Source organism: Felis catus, chromosome B3, assembly GCF_018350175.1.
Source record: "Felis catus isolate Fca126 chromosome B3, F.catus_Fca126_mat1.0, whole genome shotgun sequence".
Taxonomy (NCBI): domain Eukaryota; kingdom Metazoa; phylum Chordata; class Mammalia; order Carnivora; family Felidae; genus Felis; species Felis catus.
The window spans coordinates 82,374,108-82,397,655 of NC_058373.1; the positions used below are offsets into that span (position 1 = coordinate 82,374,108).

Consider the following 23,548-nt stretch of genomic DNA (forward strand, 5'->3'; position numbering starts at 1 on the left):
GGACCTCGTCTGCAGGCTTGCGGCTCCGCGCTCGCCCGCGGTCCCCGCGCGCATTGTCCGCCCGCGGCGGCTGCGGCAGCGAGCGGGCTCCGGCGGCAGCGGCGGCGGCGGCGGCGGCGCCAGGCTCGCTGAGCAGTCGCACCTCCTCGGCTCGGCGAATAGAGTGACTCGCTGACAAAAAAAAAAAAAAAAAAAAAAAGAAAAGAAAAAAAAGAAAAAGAAAAAAAAAGAAAAGAAAAAACAGAAAGAAAGAAAAGAAAAAAAAGAAAGAAAAAGAGAGAAACAAACAAAAAAGAGAAGGGGCTGCAGTGTGACGGGGAGCAGCAGTGAGGGTGGGGGGCCGGGGGATCCCCGGGGCCGCCGCAGGTCCCTTGGCAGCTGCTCTCTAGGAAGGAATGAGGCTGGGGAGGGGGAGGGAAGGCAGGCGAGAAGCGGGAGGAGGAGGAGGAGGAGGAGAGGAGGAGGAGGAGGAGGCCGGGGGCGGGGAGCGGAGCTCGCGCCAGGCCCGGAATGTGTCGCGGAGGGGCTGTCTCCGCGCGGAGCAGCTAGGCCGGGCCGGGCGGAGAGAGGCGCGCGGCCGCCGCCTCTCCGCCGCCCAGGCTGCGCCCCTAGCCTTGGCAACTTGTGGGTCTCCAGCTTTGCCCTGCTGTGCTCTCATCTTGCCCTCCTTTCCACTCCTCCGGTCCCCAAAGGAAAAAAAAAAAAAAAAAAGAAAAAGGAAGAAGAAAACCCTCAAATCCAAATTAGCAAGTAAACAGCGAGATTCAAAATGTGCCAACAGTTGGAACATCTATGCCCCGTTAGTTACTGTTTGGGGATCTGTGTTTTAAAAAGTTCCTGGTGAGAATTGCATATCCAGGCAAGGGGCTCAGCCGAGCATGTCTGTTTGAAGTTAGTTAAACTAAAGCCAAAGGGAAAGGGAGTTTGTATTCAAAATATCCTTAACCGTCTTACGTGAATGGCATTGTTAGGTTTCAGAGTAACTAAGCACCCCCCACCCCCACCACCCCACGTGGTTTTCCCTCCTGCTGTCCACCCAGCCTACTTTGTTTGGAATCCTATTTGCTATTAATTGGCAGCGTTAATGACATTAATTGCATATAGCATATTGGTTTGAGCAAAGTATCTTTTTCTGTCTCCGAAGAGGAAATGCTCAGTAGGAAGTATGAAATGTCAGGCTTTGCTTCTTGAGGAAAACAAATGTTGTTAGATACATGTCCCCCCCCCCCCGCCCGCCCCCGCACTTTCCTCATAGGCATAAGTGAACTTGAGAAAAAAGATGAGGGAAATCCGTAGTAGTTGCAAGATTTAATTATTATTACATGAGCAGTTTTATATTTGATACAATTTAGCATTTAACCTATAGCTTACATCAAGAGAGGGTAGAGAGGTATTTAAACAAGCTATTCATTAGAAAGCTTCAATTGCTCTGTTGCTTGTTTCCTTCATACAGTGGGGACAGAAGAATTGTCAGGATTAAGGAAATAATTTTGTTAAGTAGGTACATAAGTGACTAATTCTAAACTCTGGATAATTTCTGTATAAATTATATACCTGAGAGTAAATCACGCATAATCCAGTTTTTAAAGATGTTGAATGTGTATAGCATTAACTGTCTGACAATTCATACTAGCTAAAAGGAATACTCAGTGGTTTATGAAGAATTCACATATTAAGTACTTTGCTCTTTTCTATCTTGTAGATAGAAAAGAATTTTCAGAGTATTGTGCAGGTCTCTTCATCATCATTATTATTTTTTAATTTAACATTTAACAATTTGAGATCAGAAGTTTGTAACTGATTTCCTTCCTCCCTTTCACCCTTCCTCCTTCCCCAGTCTGTTGGTAGTAAATGTATTTACTGGGATGGCCCCAGTAATCTCTCTAGCAGAGGCCTATTTGTGTGCCATTTTGGGAATTTTTCTGAGATAGGAATCTTGAAGATAGAATTAATTTCTAGAGGAAACTTCATAGCCTGTGCATGAGCGCGTTCTTTATCACCTGTCTCCATTTGGCATTCGAAGAAGGTAAATCAAAGTGCGCGATTTGTTATTCTGCTCCACTTGAGAGCTGAACTAAATAACACTTGGTCTGAAATTCTGATTGAAGTTGTAGGAGGATATACTGTATTTAATTTAATGCCCTTTAATAGCATCTTCTTGTTCAGCTCGGATGCTGTCATTTTAAAGGTTGGATCTGAGAAGGTTTAACCTGTAGAGAGAGGGAGGAGTAATAATGAGGTAGGGGGCAGAAGGAACAGTATAGAGGAAAGAAGGAGTTATAAACTAAATGTTTCAAACAGTAATAACCTCAAACTTGGCCCGTTATCCAAACAGTTGTTTTATACCCCGAGGGTTCACTTTGTTATTAGGGCTTTAAATGCTCTTAACACTTTTAAGTGTAAACATTACACATGTTAGTTGATTTGGTTTTGTAATGAGAAATGGAAAGTCAGATGGTTTGTTCAGAAGGGGGGTGTTTTTCATAGTTATTTGCTTCAACTAAGTAGAGTCATTTCACCTATATGTTCACTTTGTGCCTGAAACTTGTTGGTTAGTAGTAGTATTTCTGTCTAATGGTTGAACACAAGTATGTTTATAAAAGATGACTTCCTGTGGACATGCTTTAAGGGACATCCTGACATTTATTTAAAAAAATGGTTTCCAAATAATCAATTTCATAAAGGCATTTATAGACGCTACTCTTTACTGCTTTTCAAATACACTAGTAATTGAAAACTTTTATAGAAAAAAAATATATCTTTTGAATTGTCTTGTTGATTTATAAAATACCTGACCTGAGTTTAGTCATACAGAACAAAAGTCATTTCCTTCCAATAGTGTTCACAGAGTAATTTTTGGAAAAAGAAGCTTCTTCTTAATAATGTTTTTGGTTACTATTTAGTACTGTTGAAATTTCTGTGGCTCTTACACACAGAAAGTGGCTTTTTAGAGCCTCAGAGAAGGAGTTGAAAACCTTGTATATTTAAATTTGCTTGATTTTTCTTTAAACTCCAATAGGCTGCATAGGCTGCAAATTATATAGCACTGCCACAGAGTTTTTCCACTATGTGGATGTATAACCAAGAAGATTAGACAGATAGAAGTGTCAAGCATGTGATGTGCCCATGCTGGTTTGCAAAGCATATTCCAACAGCACGGGGCTTTTGGTTTAAAAAGTCGACGGTAGTGGTGGAGACTTTTTTTTTGGAGGTATTTCTTTTTACATTGTAAGCTTAAACACAGAGTGATAAATGATGATATGCGTTGTCTAACACTTGCTTATATATAAATAGCTCCACAAGATTGCTTAAATGATAATCGAAAATATGAAATAGGATGGCCTTCATATCACAAGGCCAAGGGTCTACAAATGGAAAAACTGAAATAATGAAATATTTCCAAGGCAACAGGCTGTCAACAAGAACTGTAATGCATGGGCATATCATAGAACCACCAGAGAGGATATTAGATAGTATAGCTCTGGAGCCAGGAGTTATAATGACCTTTATTAGTAGGACCCTCCCACATTGCAACATCTTCCCATATTCCCAATTTCTGATTTATGAATTGAGAGACAAATCGCTATTCCAAATTCTGCATGTTCTGTAATAATGCAGTTACTAGGTTTGATTTGTTACGAGGAGCAAACTTGACTTCAACATTACTTGATGCTTTGGGTTAAAAAAAAAAAAAGTTACATGGGGTATTTTCAGCACCAAGTGGTATTATGAGTACAGTTTTTGGTTCCCGTATCTTTGCATATTCTTAAAAAGATGACTTTCATTTTACTAAAAGTTATGTGAAAATTAAGATCTCAGCAATGAATTGGTAAGAACTGCATTGTGATTTAAATATAATCTACATCTTGCAACAGTTTGATATTTTTAGTGACAAGAAGTTTGATTTCCCCCTGAAATTCTACACAATGGTTGCCCCTGCAATGGGGCTGTTTTATGGGAATGCCAGAGTTTCCATGAACCCCTTAATAATTTTGCTCTGTCCCAGATCTTAGCATGGATGGAATCCAGTGGCACATTAAAATTGCATCTGTTTGAAATGGGTCCTGATGTCCAGGATCCCCTGCTCTGTGCTGAGGTTTTCTTTGACAAGATGTATAGATGCATGCTTTGGTAAAGCAGCACTTTTGGGGGAGGATTTATACAGTGTAGCTTTCATTTAGTTATGTTTAAAGCTGTAGAGCTTTATATTTTGGGAGATATTTGTGGGGAATATGTCACAAATATTTCCAAATCACTCCTAGTACTGTTTTCCCTTATAAACTTTCTTAAGTGCTTCCCCTATTAATAAAGACCCCAGTGTAAACCTTAGATGGTCTATTTTGGTTTTCTTGTTTTTCCTGTATTCCTGTGATCCTCTTTTCCTCTGTAGAATGCCTCTTGCTAAATCAAAGAAAACTCAGCACACAGGAGAGCAGAAGTAGCCCCTCATGTTAGGTTTACATGGCCACTCTTTCTACAGTGTAACATTTCATTATTTGAGTTACATTTTTAAAAACTTTGTGTTTCTCTTGGCTTAAAATCTAACTTCAGGTGTTTTATAGACATTCCTTAATTGTTTACACTAGATAAGGCGGAAACTTAGTAGGAGACTTGGTATGTGGAAAATTTACTTGATTGGTTGATTAAACATTAATTTTAAAATTTAAATGCTATCAAAGTTGCACATAATGGAATATGTGAAACTTTAAATATTTAAATCTGTACTGTGATATATACCAATATTTAAATCTGTACTAAGAACTTCTAGGATTTATGGGAAAATTCAGTTATATTGCTGTGGGTTTAATGATGTTAGTATTTTCACAGTAAATAGTGCCCCCCCCCTTTTTTTCCTCATTGGGCAGTGTAATAAACCAACTGTAACTGAATGGTATTTTTACTGCTCTGGGCCCCATTAGTGTGAATAGGATGTTTGCACTATTAAGTTTGATAGAACCTTACATAGTTAGAATAATTTGTAGTAATATTAGTAATACTACAGTGCATAAGCAGGACATAGCTTAGTATCAGTAAAGTGATTACTACTATATCTAAAATGACTAGGGCGGTGACAAGATTAAACAACACTTGAAGTTGTTGTCTGGATACGTTTTTAGAGCGTAATGTTTTGGTAAATTAATTGGAATATTTGTAGTCTTGTGTACAAAATCATGAGACACAAGATGAAAATCGCGTATCGCTATGGCCCAAATTGCTCGTGGCCTTTGATTATGATTAGTGATTGTTCATTCACTCAGCCTTATTTATTGAACCTCTACTATGGACCATCATGACTTGTGCCAGAGTTGATAGTAAATAATACTCTGTAAGAGCAGTTGCTCTGGTCATAGACTTGCCCTTATACTGGACATGCAAATATTATCAAAAGTGAGAAAACATCCTTTTCTGCAAGAGGAGGAAGAGCAGAATTCATAGAAATATAAATAAGGCCCTCTATCTCTTTTGACTTGTGTTAGTTTAGTGTTCAGGGCAGAGGGGGGCAGCTATTGAGATTGTAAAATATTGTAACTAATGACTATGAAATGGTTGAGGTTCTTGGAGGTGAGAAAGAAAAGATGCCATATAAATGCAAGTGAAATCATAGCAAATTTTTAAAATGTTCTCTGATGGGATTAAAAAATAAAAATAGATCACGTATGACAATAGTAAACATTTAATATTGACCACCATGTTTCGGGCTCTGTATTAAACACTTGACAAGAAATTTCTCAGTGCCCTGTGAGGGAAGTGCTAATATCCCTACTTATGGTCAAGAAAACAGAAGCTAATCCAACCAACAAAGGGAGTAGAGTTAGAGACTGAATGCAGGTTTGTCTCTGTAGGAATGCACCTTAACAGCCGTGTGCAGGGCCTCCCTTTCTGGACTTTCCTGGAGCCAGGGATTTCTACACTGATGCCAGAGAGCTCTTGGGGCAGGAAGACCCTGTACACTCTGGATAGTGAGCTAGATCTCCGCTTCTTGGTCATTCGTCAGCGGTTTGGAGAAATTCAGAAATGCGGCGATTATAAAGTTAGAAGAAGAATTAATATTTAAATTATTTTCCCTCTACCCCTTAACATTCCAGCAGTTTTGTGGGCAAGCGCCCCAGCTCTGTCTACTGCAGGGCAGATTTTCTAAAAAATGGTTTTAGAATCGGTTTGCCACGTACACTCACCTTTTTGGTCATAGACTGTGAAATATTCCAGGGCCTCTTCCACACACGTCTTCGATCCTCAGAGTGGGCAACAGTTTGCCTAAAGATTACAGTGGAGACATTTTTATTTTGTAATAGTTTTGCCACTGAATGGGTTGAAACAGCCTCGTCGACGTTCTGAATAACAACTTTCATACTTAACTGTATTGCTGGGTATTGTCTTTTGAAACATATAAGGACTCCTACAAGTTGGCTTCCTGCCAAATTATCTGGCATTAGAATACTGACAGCAAGCATTTATATAGCACTATGTGACAGGTACTAGTCTAAGGGCTTTACATATATTAATTAACTCATTTAATTAAAAACTTGTTTAAAATGGACGACAATAAATACATAAATGATAAGTTCTCATTATTTAGTCCCCCTTCCCCCGTGGGCACACACAGACACTTGTGGAATCTTCAAGAAGGCGGTCTTTGGTAACATTTTAATTTCTCTGATGTCAGGAATCAGAGGACTCGGTCTGCTACGTAACAGTTCTTTGACAAAAGCTACACTTTGGGAAACTTTTATAACATCTGACTCCATTACTGTTCATTGTTGAATGTCAGCTAGATTTGAGGTAGTAGACAGGCATGCCACATTTATCTCTACGTTTTTGGATGTAATACTGTCAACCGAATAGCTCTTTAAAAAAAAAAAAAGGTATAGTAGGAATTTCAGACCTTGAAAGGACTAGATAAGCAGTGCTTGAGTATTTGTGGTTGAAAGAACTGAATATTTTGCTTGTGTATATTCCTAAAATATTCACTTTTACATTCAGAAAATCTCTTGTTTACATAAAGAATAGGTTGCCTTATAAAATGTTGGAAAGGGCTCATTTAGAGAGATGTTTTACTAAAATATTGAAGATAAAAAGCAGCAGTCAATAGGAAGTATGAGTGAAAAATAGGCTACAAAATTTAAAATAGCATTCAGATCATCTTAAAAGAAATTACTTCTGATTACAGTATTTTATTATCATCAGTATGCTAATGCAGAATTAAAGGGCTCTGACTTGGTACCTAGGTTATATATAACATTAAAGCTTAAATCTTTATCACATATTTTTGGAAGTGGTGCCACATAGCATTTTAAGACCACTTTATAGAATCATAGGTCATTTCCGTGATATCCCATTACTTCTGATAGACGGGGGCTTTTTCACTTGTACGATTTATAAGAAGAATTTTATTGTAAAGAAAAATGTAATACTGGATTAAGGGTCATCTTTATGTGGATGTAGCTCAAATCGACACCCTCTTACCCTCTGATCTCCGAATTTTCCTTTCTGCCGTGGTAACACTACAGAAAGGGATACTGGTCCTAAACTTCAGCCAGAAGCACTTTACTCAGAAAGACTGGTATTTTGGTAGGGGCAAATGGGATAACTGAAACTGGTTCCAGAACCTTTATCTCTCTGGTCTTAGAGAATGGAGACATCAAAGAATAAGGGTATTTTAATAGCTAAAATGTGTTGCACTGATTGAGGGAGCATTTTTTCTACACAAATAATTTATTCCTCAGGATCTATTTCTGGAAAACATAAGCATTCTATTCATATATGAATGGGGTTTTTTATTGTTCAAGATTCTATATATACTGTGCATGGTTCATATGTGAGACGTATCTATAGATAGATAGATAGATAGATAGATAGATAGATAGATAGATGGATAGATTGTTTACAACATAGCATATATAAAATATAAACCAGATCTAGCATGTTTATATATATCTACTAAAATGCAGAAGTGTTACAAAGATATCTTGAACATATTATAAATGTCTTACTTCAGAGCGAGTTAAATTTAAATATATGCAGTGAATTGGTGACTTTTTGTTTTCCTAATGCTGTAAGGAAAAGTGGGCTCATCATTTTTTTTTTTTTACACATTTTTATTGTTCTGTGTAAATGTAATTTGTTAATCCTGTGAAATTTGTCATAGATAAATTTGCTTGGATTATCTTGTCACCACCGTATCTGCATTCTTTTGTTCATTGCTTATTCATAATTTAACAGTCTGGCAGTGAGCCTTTTTGGGATGCTCACAAAAGATATATGACCTCTACCAGCTGCTACTATAACCTGCAGAATGCACAGCAAGACATTAGAAACGTGAGGATTCCTCTACTGATTAAAGTGCTCTTCATTTAAACAGTCTGTTCATAAGAATCTCAGGAATCTCTTGCTACCAGCAGTTTTGATTTTTTTTCTCTTCCTAACAAAATTAACTCTAACAATTGAATCTTCATTTGATATATTTTTTAGATGATCCAAAGGAAATTAATTTCTTGAATGCTGTTGCTTCTTTATAACCAAATACTCAAAAATCTTATCCTTGGGAGTGTTAAAGTTATCCAGAAATACTTTTATTGGACAAGGAAGGATAGAGAGTAGAGTGACAATATCACATCCTAATCTTTGAAGAAACGGTTGGTTTAATCCTACTCGAATCCAAGCACTTTACAGTTTATATTCTAAACACCCCATATTTTGCGGTATGTGGCAGACGTTAAAAATAGAATGTTACTTGAAGTGTAACCACATCTTTAGGTTTTCATTATTCTGAATTAGTTTAGCATATGAATTTATTCTCATCCCCCCCCCCCCCGCCTCTCTCAAGAAATCAGCAGATCAGTTTATGAGTAATGGCTAGTTTTTGCCTCTCTTCTGTGCAGGCATATGATTACGGTTCAAAATAATTCATTGCTAATCCATGCAGTATTGGTTCATCTCCATCACTCTGTTCTGTGATTAGAGCCTCAGGCCTGCTGCCTTGCTTTCTGCCCTGATTTTCTTTAACTGCAACCCTTGTTTTAATAAAGTTCTGTAGTCACCAGCGTCCTGCTAGCCCCTCTCCATCCCTCATATATATCGATTGCAGTAGATTAATATTTATTTGAAGCTATTTTTCAGACTTTGTGAAAAATGTATTCATTTCTTACTGGGAATCTTCATCTAAAGGGAGGGGGAGAGGGAAGATGTAGGACTCAGGTATGCAACTCTTCTTATAAAGTCAAGCTATTGCTTTTCCAGCCTTCTTCATTCTCCGCCGCAGTCACTGTTTGTTCTTTATACACAAATCAGGAAGTTTAATTTCCTTGAAAAAAATTTTTAGATAGATTAAACTACGATGTTAACAGTTTAACTCTTGTTTATAACAGTTCGAAAATGGATTTCTGCGTTTTCTAAGTACATACTGTAGTCAGTGCAATCACCATAATATACATTGATCAGCTTGCATCGAATATTTCCAGACAGGGACACAAAGCTATCATTTTCCTTAACATCAAAATTTGCCAATTTCACCAGAAGGTCATCTAACAGATTTTTTTTAAAGACTTTGTTTCAGATCTCAGTAGTCCAGTGTTCCTTTTAATAATTACTTTCGTCTCATTGTAGCCGTGTGTTTGAAAGTGTAGGTCAATGAGGATGATTGCATTCAGAATTTCATGATCTGTGTAGTGGAACAAATTGAAAGCAAAGCCTGTATCAATCACTGTGAAGGGAGGGTTAATTGTTACCGCTTCTCAAGCCTCTGGACAGATAAACCAGTAATGAAATACTTATTGCTCTGATATGTGAATGCTAAAGGATGAAACAATGGAAACAGAAGCAGTCTTCAGAGATAACCAAAAAGGCAAAGAGAAAAAAAATAAACCGGATGAAAGTATGAAACTATGTGCTGCATTAACTCTCTTAAAAGTAATATTGTTTTTAGTTTCCTACCCATCTTTTTCTGGCAGGTTAGGGCAATATCATAGATCAGGTTGCTAAAGCCAAATACGAATATAAATGGAAAACTCTCTTTCTGTAAAAATAAAAGAACCAAAACAAGTACAGTCCTATGCTTTATATGAACTCTGTATATTTTATAAAAATATGTGAGTTACTGTTTAAGGTTTTCTCCTTTAAAAAACTAGTGATACATACATTAACTATTACATATGCATATATGGCTTAACTTCCAGAATATTTTAAAGGACTGTTTTGTTATCTTTAAAGAGATTTTGGAATTATTGGTCCATTATAGACCAAAGCAGAGAGGAAATTGTGAAATACATAAAGAAACTGTAAAATAAGAATTAGTGTTGCGAAGAAATCATGAGATTAGAGTAAACACATTTAACCATTTCTTCCATATGAACTTAACATTTAAACATCTGTTAGTTACTTATATGTTGAAATATATGCAAAAATATTTAGCCAAATTGAAGTCTTAGGCCCATGACAATCATCTCAACACAGTGGGTAGTTCTGAAAATTAATGAGAATGATAATACTGTAAAGACTGTTCCAGAGTTTGCCCAAATTCATTATCTAAGACTCTTGTTAAGAACATCTCAAAGAATTTTAACCAGGAAAATATATTAATGGTTCAAAAGCATTTTCAAAACCCTGAATTATAAAAGTATAATGGAATTATATATGCAAGAGTTATAGTTAGCAACACAGATAGCAGAAGACATTAATGATGGCATATTTTCCCACAACCTATACTCCTTTTGTACATGGTTTCATCCGTAGGGTTTAATCTCATGCATTATTTTCTTGTTTTTAGGGCAAGAAAATCAGGATCATACCTTCCCGTTAGTGTAGGGAAGCCGCTATCTGTAAAAAGTTAGATGTGTTTTTTGGCAGTCATTCCGGATTTGATACAGACAACTACTAACAAGCTAGAACATTTTTAGCAAAAAGAAAGAACTGTCCCACATCCTTTTAATTTGTCTTCAGAAATTAAGAATTTCCCAAGGTCTGTTTCTGCATGGTGTTGGTGTATCTGAATAGAAACTTAAACAAATGATTGGGGCATAGCCTTTTTTATGACAGTAGCACCATCCTGCAGCTAAGGTGGTTTTGTATATTGTAAAAATTAGCCATAATAGTAGTACTGTAACATCCCTGGGCCAGGATATTTAGAGTCAGTAGCCCTAACGTACAGCTTTACCAAAGGGTATCAAGTGTGGTATACTACAAATGGCAGGCAAAAAGCAAGGAGAATTCCATTACTCAATAACAGATACATACTTAACCCAAGGCCTATGCGTATCTAGATTGTCATGGCAATACATTATGAATTACCATTGGTTGCTTGCGTGTTGGGTATTAGTAGAACAGCAGGTCATGGCCTAAATCCCAGTGACCCGTTTAGGTCTTTCGTTATCATTATAGGAAGTTGTACTCTACCAGGTCCTTTAACCATTTAGAGCCTTAGTTTCTTCATTAGCATATTCAGTTGCTAACATTTCCTTCCAGCTACAAAAAATCTATGACTACATGATTTGAATGATTGGTTCGTATGATACAAAATCATGAGTTGAGGTCTGTGGTGTTTTTTTTTTTTTCCTTTTTTTCCTAATGGTATTACAAATATTCTTTACTTCTAAGCTATTAAGTAAAATTTTTAGATCAAATGCAATGCTTGTCATGCGGGTTTCAATCAACAAAATATTGTATATTTAAATATTTCTCTTCCATGAAAACACCTTTGAGCAGAAACTTTTTATTGCAAAAATGTCCAGAGAGACATTGCAGTGGAAGCTATAGGCTATATTAAGTTATATTTTAAAGTGACATATTATGCACATGACTGAAGGTAGCACTAAAGGAAAACACTAAAAGTGTTTAGCGATAAATACATTTCTTGGTTAAATTCAATTGAGATGGTAGAATAACTCTGGAAATATTTGAAAACCAGATGATATACCACAAAGAAGGAAGTTAACAATGTAATGTTTGATCGACAGGCGAACACTTAGGGGAATAACTAATCTCTGAAAATTTTGTGTGTGCCTAAAACATTTATAAAGGAATAAATTTCTGTAGTGAGTTATTGGCCCAAACTACAACAATTATTTCTTTCTCTCTAACCTTGTTTTTTTGAAGGAGCTTTCTTCTAATTTTTCTACCTTACTTGTAAAGGTGAACTGATTTAGTGTTTATGGCATAGACAGATTTAAATATTTATGATTGGATAAGATTTCTTCTAATAGATTAATGACTTTTTAGAATAGATATATCATTTAATCACTTATTTATTGTTTCCTTTGAAAGTTTCCAATTAATGGATGCTACAAGTATATTCTTAAGAGATAATTGACTTTTTTGCCTAATTTCTCTATATATGTAGATTATTTATACCTATGTTTTATATGTTATCTGTAGATTTAAGAGTATTTTATCCCCTAAATCTATTTTAGGCTTAATTGTCTGTGGTCATTTAGCAGCACTGGTAAAAATATTTTTTCCTAAAGACACTGTTCCTCACAAGATAGCTTTCCATTTTTTCTCTTATGAAAATACCCAGGGGGAAAAAAAAACACATCACAGTGTAGACTGGACTTCTGTAACTCCTTTCTTTCCCTCTTCACTCATCAAAATCCTACTTTCTCAAAACTAACATTGGCTGAGTGTTAGGAGATAATCTGATTAGACCAATTTACATTTTGGAATGAGGCTATTTTCATTTTTTGAAAGGAGCCCATAATACCAAACAGATTTTCAAATTATTAGAACATGGAAAGCCTTTAGTATGCCCTTGCCTGTCTCTCCACATCACACATAAATACTCCTTCCCAAAGATACATTAGTCTAACTTTGAAATACCTCTTCTGAAAATTGACTATCTCATAGTGACATTGTGTTAGAAATTATACATTAATTTTTTTTACATTACTGAATATAAACATGGGTGAATATATGAGCGGGGTTAAACACATGTGCTGTACATATTTTCATTTGTAACGTTAAAACAAAATCTAGTTAAAAGCCTCTCACTGTGGTAAAAAGATACCAGCAAGTGAAGAAATTCAGAATTGGGTGATATGTTGTGACACTCAGGTTGGCAGGGTCTGCTCAGTGCTGAAGTAGAATTTAAATGTGGCACTTATAGGTAGCTATAGAGTTCTCGGTAGAAAGGAATCCACAGCAAGTGTTTAAGAGTTGGGTTGAACCAAACCACAATAGACTTCATGATACCTGTCCCTGTGCCCCTTCTGCAGTCAGGTTCACTTACCAAGTCCTGTTCCAAGGGCATACGTTACCATCTAACTGTGTTTTGCTGTTATTCATTTGCCAGCAGCATCGGTTCCTTACGTGATCACAAAGGCTTTTGATAAACTCTGAGAGTGTAGCCTTTCTTGACCTACACAGGGATTTTTAACCTGTGGTCCATCAACCTTATAGCAGTCGGTAAATGGGCTTCAGGGGATCTGAGAGTCTCCTGAAATGGCATATTCATACATTTTTATCAGTTACTTAAGGGGATATATTTTCCCTGAAAATCTGTGTCTAGAATTGTGAAGAACCTGAGATTTTACCCTACTTTCAAGCTAGTAAGTTAGCCTTCCACAATTTAATGGATGCTGAGAGAAGATGGGATATCCTTGGACTGGAGATGAAATTTATTACAGCATTAGCAGTAGTGAGAGTATCAGAATTTAAGGCAATTCTCTGATCTCCAGTTCCTACAAAGGGGGCCACATAATACCTGTGTGTGCAGTAGGTTGTGTTATAAGAGGAGCTCTGAATTTAGGGAACCTGAATTTTTTAGCATGGACAGTAAATGTGTCTTCTCTTTGCTCTGGAGGGAGAAACACTAGCTCTGTCCTGCAAGGCTGTTCTCTGTGCACATAAACTGGAATAGATAGTCTGGCACAAAGGGTAGTTAGTGCCTTCTCTGTTAGATGTGCAGAAATGCAAGAGACCCATAGAAACTTGTCTCTCAGCAGTCTGAACCACTGTTAACAGTGATTATTTAGAAGGCTGAGAGGATGTAGTGGTGTAATTGTCCTATAGTTTAGAGTTTCTTTGAGCTTAATGCAACCTAAACTCAACTATTTGAGAAGAAATGACAAAGATTGCAGATATATGAAAGGCTCCCAAAATTGCATATGATGTAGTACATCAAACTTATATAGGTTTAGTTGATTCAGTAGTGGATAGGTCCTTATGATGTTAGTATATGAACACTCTCATGACTTATATTTATCACAGTTGATTTTTGTCCCATTTTGTAATTATGCTCTCTTTATCCATAAATTTTAACTTGTTGAGAGTTCACTTTGTGTCTTTGCATTATATCCTTGAAGTTTCTCCATAGCTCAGTAAGATAGGTTCTGTCAGTGTCTCCACTTTATAGTTAAGGTCACGGTTAGTAAAGATTTGGAACTGGGCTCTAGCCTCAGTCTATTGTCTTACTATATGATAGAACTGACATCCTTTGACCATACCAGCTTCCTTCTGACTCTTAGAGAATTGTGTTCTATTTTCACACTTTCTTCTGGGGCTGCTCCATTTTCCCACATCATTTTCCTGCCTCATAATGTTTTTTCCCTTACCTATACCCTAGCCCTCACCCCACATGGGCCATGATGATGCTATAGGTCCCTTCTTACATATTGACTTTTAGTACCTGCCACACTTGTAGGTATTGAATCATTTTGCAGCCTCAGATTATACTAAATCATCGCCTTATCATCTGATTTCATAGTAATTGTCTCTATAAAGCTAATGATTACAGTTACAACATAAACAAATCAACCCAAGGTTTGCAGATCACTCGTAGTCCTGTGGTAAGGTGGTACATTAGAGATTGTTATAAAGAAATTATGATCTTGTTTGTAAGTTATAACCTGTAGTTCTATCTTCTACATAGTTTCTATAACACTCAGTTGTGAATAGATTTACATGTTGTGTATTTTGGTGGCATGGGTCACAATGTATCCCTATCTTTTTCATAGTAGCATTGCACTTTTGTTTATACCATAATTTGTTGATATAGCTCACATAAAAGCCTTGGTTAAAATGACCGTGGCTTCTGGTCCATTCCGATTGAGTTATAAATTATAAGTGCACCTCCAGTCAATGCCCAGTGACTTGGCACTTTGCTTTCCCATTTTCTAGTCTTTCAGCCTAATGTTTATCCTATAGGGCTTAACAATACCATACTACTATAATTTAATGAAAATTAATTATCAAAACGTGATCTAATAGCTCACAAGACCACTCTTGCCCAAATATTCCCTATTAGATACATTCCATAATTGTTCTCTGCAATGGGGATGTTTACATAAGTATCAACGAAATATCTGAAGATCATGATAAATTATCAAACCGAAAGATGCTCTTGAGGAAGTGACACTGGAATATAGAAATCATCTCTCCGTTGAGAGCAGATTCATCATCAGAATCTATTGTTAAGATTCTAAATATCCATAACCAGTATAGAGTACCATTAACCAAAATTATGGATGATGAAGAAATAAATTATAGTTTCTGGTGTTCTTGTCTTTCTACATAGACTGTGATCTCTTTGGAAGGGAAGAAATCATTTTGCATGCCCAGTGGTGAAAAACATTCTTGGAACAGAGTTAATGAATGAAGGAATGAATGACTTCCAGTTCTAATTATGCCTATTTCATATTTACATTTCATCCCTGGAAATCCCCATATCTGCCAAAAGTCTACAACTAAGATTTGCATACCTCATGATCTCTGATCTAAAAAGGAAATTAATAGGGAAAATAAGTGTTTTATAATTATGAATATTTTGCCAAGGCTTAGAAATTTCTAGTGTATTCTGTGTTTCAAAGCTGAATTATTTACATTATCTGTTCTGATTCCCTGAAGATTACACCTCTATAACTCTGTAGAGAATAGTTTTAACTTTCAGGTGTGTTACAACTCTCCATTTGCCAAGGAACCAAGAAAATTTTAATTAGAACCAAATATACCATTGGTGGTTTCTTCACCTCCAAATGTTACTACCAAATAGGTGAATTGTGGAGCAGTGGAATATTTCCAATTAGAATAGTATTAAACCCATTTTATAGTTAATTATAGTTCCATAAAATTTGAATTCCATTAATTCTACATTTCACAAAATTGTACCCATAATAATTTAAGTTGATTAGACCAAAATTTAAAAGTTCAATCATGTAAAATAGAACAGGTTACAAAGAGAACTGACATTTTTCTAGGGAGCTCTCCTCTAATAGCCTGGTTCAGTCATCAAGTGGCCTTGTGTACATAGTATCTGTAACAAAAATCTTTGCATGGAAAATATCATGTAAGGATATGCTGAATAACAATGATTAATTTAGCTCTTTGCCATGATTGAGTAATAGTAGTGAAGACTGTTACTTTCATACAAACCGGTAGAGGGATAAAACTTGATAAACTTGCTTGAACTTAATATATATAAAGAAATGAAATAATTAATGACTCTAGGGAAAGTAGGGATCAGTAGTTCAAATATACTTATTCCTTTCTCTCTTTACTCTGAACATTGCTCACTTTCTCCAAAGTTTATTATCTGTAGACACTAAATTTTTTCTTCAGTGCATATTATCCGTTTCAGATACACTGATGTATGTCTTGAAGAATTTTTGAAATAAAATTTAACTACAGATTTATTAATGTACAGGTAAGGAAACACATCCAATTCTCTGAAACCAAAATAACATCTGTCATGTTGGATGTATACACTTAAATACGTCCAAACACGCACACGCATGTGCCATGCACGCACACGCGCACCCTATACAAATAGAAATGGAGCTCTACCCTATAACACGTTTAGAAATTCTATTCGGTGTTAATATTGAAAACTCAGTGTAATGGGCGAAAGCTTTCTCTTTGCCCAAAGAGAGCACTGAGTTGCAGAAAAGAATATAACCATGCATGGATATTCGGTATGGTATCCTGGCATGATGCTGATTTTATTTATTTTATCCAGATCCACTCTGGCTTCCCTGCTCCAAATGAAAGTGGTCTTCTGTATGCAATATCAATTTGGGAAGACTGCTCTTTTCTGAAAAACACAGGCTATCTCTGGATTATGTTTTCTTCCCGGAAAATTTGAGCAACTACACACTTATGCAACTATGTCTTAGAATTTCAATAGTAATATTTTAATAACTGCTGTTTATTGCATTTTTATGTGTCAGACACAGATAAGCTCTCTAACGCATTATCTTAATTTCCGAAATGTATGAATTTGTTACTTTGTTGATTTCATCTTTGATATCTTTAAGTGTTGCTCATTATAAGCATTTATTTTCTATTCCAAGTATTTATATTGCATTTGCATCTTGTAGAAATTTCGAGAGCTGCAGAAATTTCAATTTTGTTTAACCAAGTCCCTCCCTCATCCTTTGGACTGACCTTTGTCTGTCAGTTCGGGGAATGTGCGCTTCTTTTTTATTTTTTTTTAACTTTTTTGAATGTTTTATTTATTTTTTGAGAGACAGACAGAGTCCAAGCAGGGGAGGGGCAGAGAGAGAGGGAGACACGGGATCTGAAGCAGGCTCCAGGCTCTGCGCTGTCAGCACAGAGCCCGATTTGGGGCTCGAACCCACATTTGTGAGATCATGACCTGAGCCAAAGTCAGACGCTTAACTGACTGAGCCACCCAGGCACCTGGGGTCTGTGCACTTCTTAATTCCGAACATGGTGGTATCATCACGGTAAGCATTATAGGCTTAGGAGAGTTCTCGTGTTCTCTGATTTTAATGGTTAGGACATTTTGTAGCCTACACGTCATACCTCTAGCTTCTGAATCATAGTGATTACCCTCCTGCTCCCCACCCCAGCTCAGCATAAGGAAAGTGCAGTTCAGTTGTCACATTCTGACCCCTCTTCTTGCTACACTCTTTTATCTCTGGTGCACTCAGCATTTCTTTAAACATTCCTCAGTTCCCTTAAAGTTGAGCCTTTCCATTTTCAAGTTTGTTTCAGTTTTCAGAGGTTTATTTCTCTTTTTGAAAAAAGCCTGTGACCCCTATTCTCTAGTTTGATTTCTATTTCTTGTTGTCTTATAAATTCTTAAAAAGGACAGTTCTCCTCCCCTCCAATAAGTGAATGCTTCCAGAAGTGTTAACACATTCTTCCTTACCCTACAAAGCTACCATTACCTTTGCCAACTATATTCAGCTTCCTTGTATACCTTCAAGCCTGAGGTGACCTTCGACCAACAGACACTTTCAGTCTTTATCTCCATAATCTCTTGACAACATTTGACACTACCGGGCACCCCTTCCTTTGGGAGATACCCTGTTCCCCTGACTTCTGTGAGACCATGCTTGTCTGGTATTCTTCCCAGCTCTCTGTTTGTTGTTCAGGGTTCTGGCCTGGTTTTCTACTCCCCTCATCCTGTACTCCCTACAGGAATCTTCCATACATTCCCATGGCCTCATAAAAGGAAACAGAGATGCTGACAACACGACAGTTATTAATTTTCAACCAGGATCTCTCCTGATCTCTACACCCATATGTGCAACTGTATATTGGTCGTAGCCATTTGTTCCTGCTTGGGCACCTCAAGGTCAAAGAGACCTGAAACTTAACTGTACGATGCTTGGCATTTAGTATGTGTTTGGTATATGAGTGAGTGAGTGGTAAATAAATAAATATGTGGACAGGAAATGTAGCCCCAGAACAGGCTCATGCCAACAGGTTGATGGTGATACTGTTATCTTGCTCTGTCAAACTATTGACTCATATACTCTTGACTGTCTTGACCATTGAAATTTGTCCTGAGTGTCTAAACTTTCTTTTGACCTTCCAGTTTCCAGACACACTATTTGACTGATTCTTGAACACCTCATGGTTTTATATTCCTAAACTTTTGCTTCTTATGTCCCAGAAACTACAAATTATTTATTCCTGAACCTGGCCTGATTTTTGACAGTGGTTGCATGCTATTTAATAGGCATGTTTGTGTGCGTGCGTGCACATGGGCACACATGCATGCTTTAATTGTAGTTCAAATCAAGACTCCAAAAATGAACAATGACCTTGAGTCTAGTGTTAAGGTTGGACAATTGCAATATTCCAGCCCTTTAGAAAACTGTGTTTACATTTACATGAGCATTTTGCCATTTTTAGACCTCTTTTCTTTCATGAAATCTGTAGTTGGAATCATGTTCAAATTTTTGGTAGACACAGACTTAATTATGATTGTGACAGCCAAAGGGCAAACCCATTCAGGGAGAGCCCCGTGAAGACGTGTGTAGTGCTGGTTTTAGAAGCACACGCTTCAATCCCTCAATGACAGCATCACTTCTTTGCGTTGAAATTCCTGAATATTTTCAGGTCTACTGAGGAGAAGATCCTATTTCCTGAATTTATCAAGTAGTAAGTATAATGCAGTGCTATTACTATAGTCTTTTAAAAGTCAGGTATACTCCACAAAAAGGGGGTATGCCGACTGAAGTCAGGTAGCTTGTGGAAACCAGAATAAGCATTTTATGGACTTAAGGGACATGCCATGTATGATGTTTTATGTGAGTTTCATTTACTTTTTTTGTGAGTAATGGTTAATTGCTGAATTAGGCAGAATCTGTAGCTTTTCCTATCCTTTTAAGTATGTATTAGAGGACTCTGGAAAAAAAGAGGATATATTGATTGTAAGATAGGCATCAAACACACGGAAGAACTTTGTTTAAAAAAATTTTTTTTAATGTTTATTCATTTTTGAGAGACAGAGAGAGACAGAGCATGAGTGGGGAAGGGGCAGAGAGAGGGAGACACAGAATCCGAGGCAGGTTCCAGGCTCTGAGCCATCAGCACAGAGCCTGACGCGGGGCTCGAACTCACAGACTGCAAGATCATGACCTGAGCTAAAGTCGGTCACTCAACCGACTGAGCCACCCAGGTGCCCCCACATGGAAGAATTTTAAAAGGAAGATCATCCAAGAAGGTCTCCTTACTTCCATACTTTCTTTGTATTAATATAGTTCTTTTTCAATGACTTAAATATTCTTTATTGTCATTTTTGGGAAAGAAGCGTGAAAGAATTTATTACGGTAGCTAGCCATGGAGAAACCATCCCTTATTATGTGTTTATAGCCTTGTATATTTCTTGGAACAGGAGAAAAGTAAAAGTAAAATTCTGCACTAATAAAAAAACAATCAGTTCAAATACAAATGGAAACCAAAGAGACCTAACTCTTCTTGCGCCCTAATGGTGTCCGGCTGAGAGATCTTCTTAGACAAATCACCAGGAACGCCACAATGGAATGTCAAGTTATAGACTTTTTTTTTTTTTTTGGAAGGGGGAGGCAGTTACTCTATTCACTATTATAGCTTTTATTAATTCCAAAATAGCAAAAATGGATTTTCCTCATTACTCTATCAGGGAGCCAAATGTCATACGTTGTTTGGGTCTTAAAACATTATTTGGGTCCCTTACCATAGAATAAAATTTTTTCTCATCTATAAATTTTATTCATTCAACATGTATCCTTATGTGTTAAATGTGGAATTAGGAAAAAGGAAAGTTCCATGGAACTTAATAATGATTCTGAAAGACATAGTAGGAGAGGAAAACCTGCAGTAAGACAGCTTCATTTAATCCTAAGAACCACAATTACAGTGTCTTGTGTTTTGGTTTATTGGGTTTTGCCAGCATATGTGTTTAAACATATTCACCAACCTCTGGAATTATTTAGAGAAATGTTTGTGCTGCTTAATTCCCCACGTAAATGGTAATTTCATGGAAGTTCTTGAAATAAACATTTTTAAACTTGAAAATATTTTGTGTCTATTTCCATTACAGAAACAAATATTTAAGACCCAAAGTAATATTTTACCAGTAATTTGAAACCTAATACCATTTCTCTGAAAAATGTGAATTCATATCTGATTGTAGTGCTGCCATCTTATATTGGTTCTGCTCTCTTTCATACTTAATCTGAATAACATGTTGTGATAAATTGCTCCGTATCTCAAGTTGAGGATGCTTTTCAGTTATTCACAGTGGGAGTATTGTCTGATCTCTTATGTGGCCACACCCTCCATTTTCATCATCATTATCATCATCATCATCATCATCATGGTGAAGGCACATGCTTTGAACTCTTTCTATATCTCAGGCAATGTGCTAAGAGTTTTACACATGTTATCTCATCTAATTCCCACTGAAACTCTCTGGAGAAGAGGTCATACATCCATTTTATGGATGACGAACCAAGTCTTCTCTGCTACTCAGTCGTGGTCTTATTTAAATTATTTTAGAAAGCTACATTTCAGTGGACAATAAAAAGTAAGAGTTGAGAGTGGTTCAGAAGTTCAAGTACAGAACAGCATATGATATTCAGTTGCCCAAATAGAACATAAGCTAAAATCCTTTGAAGTAAATAATCAAACACAAATATTAAACCCTTCAAATAATTTTTGTTTATAGTTATGGAGTCAAAAGAAGCAATTTGTTTTTTTTTTTAACTTTAGTAAAAACAAAACTTTTTTTTTTGTTTACTTTGGAGAGAGAGAGGGTGCAAGCAGGAAAGAGGGGCAGAGGGAGAGAGAGAGAGAGAGAATCTTAAGCAGTCTCTATGCTCAGCGTGGGGCCTGACATGGGGCTCGACCCCAAGACCCTAGGATCACAACCTGAGCTGAAATTAAGAGTTGGATACTCAACTGACTGACCCACCCAGGCGCCCCACATTTTTCTTTTTCTTTTTCTTTTTCTTTTTCTTTTTCTTTTTCTTTTTCTTTTTCTTTTTCTTTTTCTTTTTCTTTTTCTTTTCCTTTTCCTTTTCCTTTTCCTTTTCCTTTTCCTTTTCCTTTTCCTTTTCCTCTTTCTTTCTTTCTTTCTTTCTTTCTTTCTTTCTTTCTTTCTTTCTTTCTTTCTTTCAAACAGATATTTTGGGACAGGGGTATGCTGCTTCTTGATGTCAGTGAGAAACTGTGTGTGACTATCTGAGTTTAGGGCCTTAACTGGATTGAAGGGAGGAGAGGCCATTATGGTGAGGAGGTGTTTTGAAGAGTGTCCTTCTACCTGTAGAGGATGCCGAAAATAGTGAGTTCATTGATTAATATTAGTTTGAATTAAAAAATACAAAGGCTGGATTTTTGTTGTTTGAGTTATTAAAACTGGATTTTGAAACTATTAGACACTACCTGGTTTATTTCAGACTGCAAATAATGACATCGTCTTAAAGGTAGACCTAGGCAAACAATTTAACAAATCACTGATAAATGATGAAAATGTTATCTTAATAAGAGTTTGTGCTTATAAATGGAACTGTTTTAAGTGTGATCATTAACAAGAAAGAGATTATTAACATTATAGGAAATCTAAGAATATACTAAAGTTTAGGAATTTATACCACAGTTTTAAAGCTCATATTTCTTTCTAATTCAAGACCCCTTTATGTGCTTACCTTTTGAAAGCTATTTATTGTTTAAATAGGTACTAAGCAGTGACTTTTCTCATTGTTAGTGGTGATAGATGACGATCCTGAAGAAAGTCTAGATAGATTTCAATGATAAAAATGACACTTTCTGGGCCAAAGGAGTTGCTTTAAAAACACAAGCAGTTCCGAATGCAAATAAATAATGGCAAAACAGGTCTTTTCTCTTTGCCGTAATAAGCCCCATATTAGCTCTGTTCCAGATTTTATTTTAATTTTTTTTCAACGTTTTTTATTTATTTTTGGGACAGAGAGAGACAGAGCATGAACGGAGGAGGGTCAGAGAGAGAGGGAGACACAGAATCGGAAACAGGCTCCAGGCTCCGAGCCATCAGCCCAGAGCCTGACGCGGGGCTCGAACTCACGGACGGCGAGATCGTGACCTGGCTGAAGTCGGACGCTTAACCGACTGCGCCACCCAGGCGCCCCTGTTCCAGATTTTAAATACAGAGTAGCATTTGATAAGAGAGCTTTGCCAAGTGGAAAGAAGACAGCAGATAAGGGCATTAAATTGAAATAATGAGCAGCTAAAAAAGATAATGGATAAGGCTGCTTCCAAAACAATTTGTGGGGGGCGGAGGAGAAGAAACTTTGTAACTGGGTTCTCCAGCTTTTTAAAGAATGCTCTCCTCTTACCTCAACACAATATGTGGGCGGAAAGGAGGGAGAGCATGAAGTGGGTGTAAATGACATCGTTGGCCCTGAGGACGGTGTACTGAATCTCTACTTATTGACTGGAATCATACTTGTTGACTTGGTGTCCCACAGCTTCCAGCCAGCCCATCTCTTTCTTCCCCTGGGAGAATCATTTAAGAGACCGAAGCAGCCATTAGTACTAGGAGCAACCTTGAAGTTAGACAGAATTGGGCTCCTCATTTTACTGTTTAAATTAATTTTACATTTGAAATTAATATTCAGTTTCCACTAGAACTTAGTGTACATGATTCAGTGGGATAATGCATGGGAAAATGCTTTATAGATTCTAAAGTTCTCTATAAATACCAAGTAATATGACAATTGCATGGCATAAATAATTCTGATGCTCAGTATTTAGGACTTTTGTTATTATAGAAAAAAAATAGACTGGGGAGAAGCTATGGTTTGAGAGGTCTGAGATGCCATTAATTAACAGAAGATTCCATTTTTCGCTG

The 23,548-nt window shown here is 36.8% G+C and overlaps 1 protein-coding gene across 8 annotated transcripts in view; it reads left to right on the forward strand.

The window, feature by feature from the left end:
• The window catches only part of NPAS3 (neuronal PAS domain protein 3), an 858,964-nt gene that overhangs the window by 4,636 nt on the left and 830,780 nt on the right, over positions 1–23,548 (forward strand). The gene's annotated exons all lie outside the window — the stretch shown is intronic.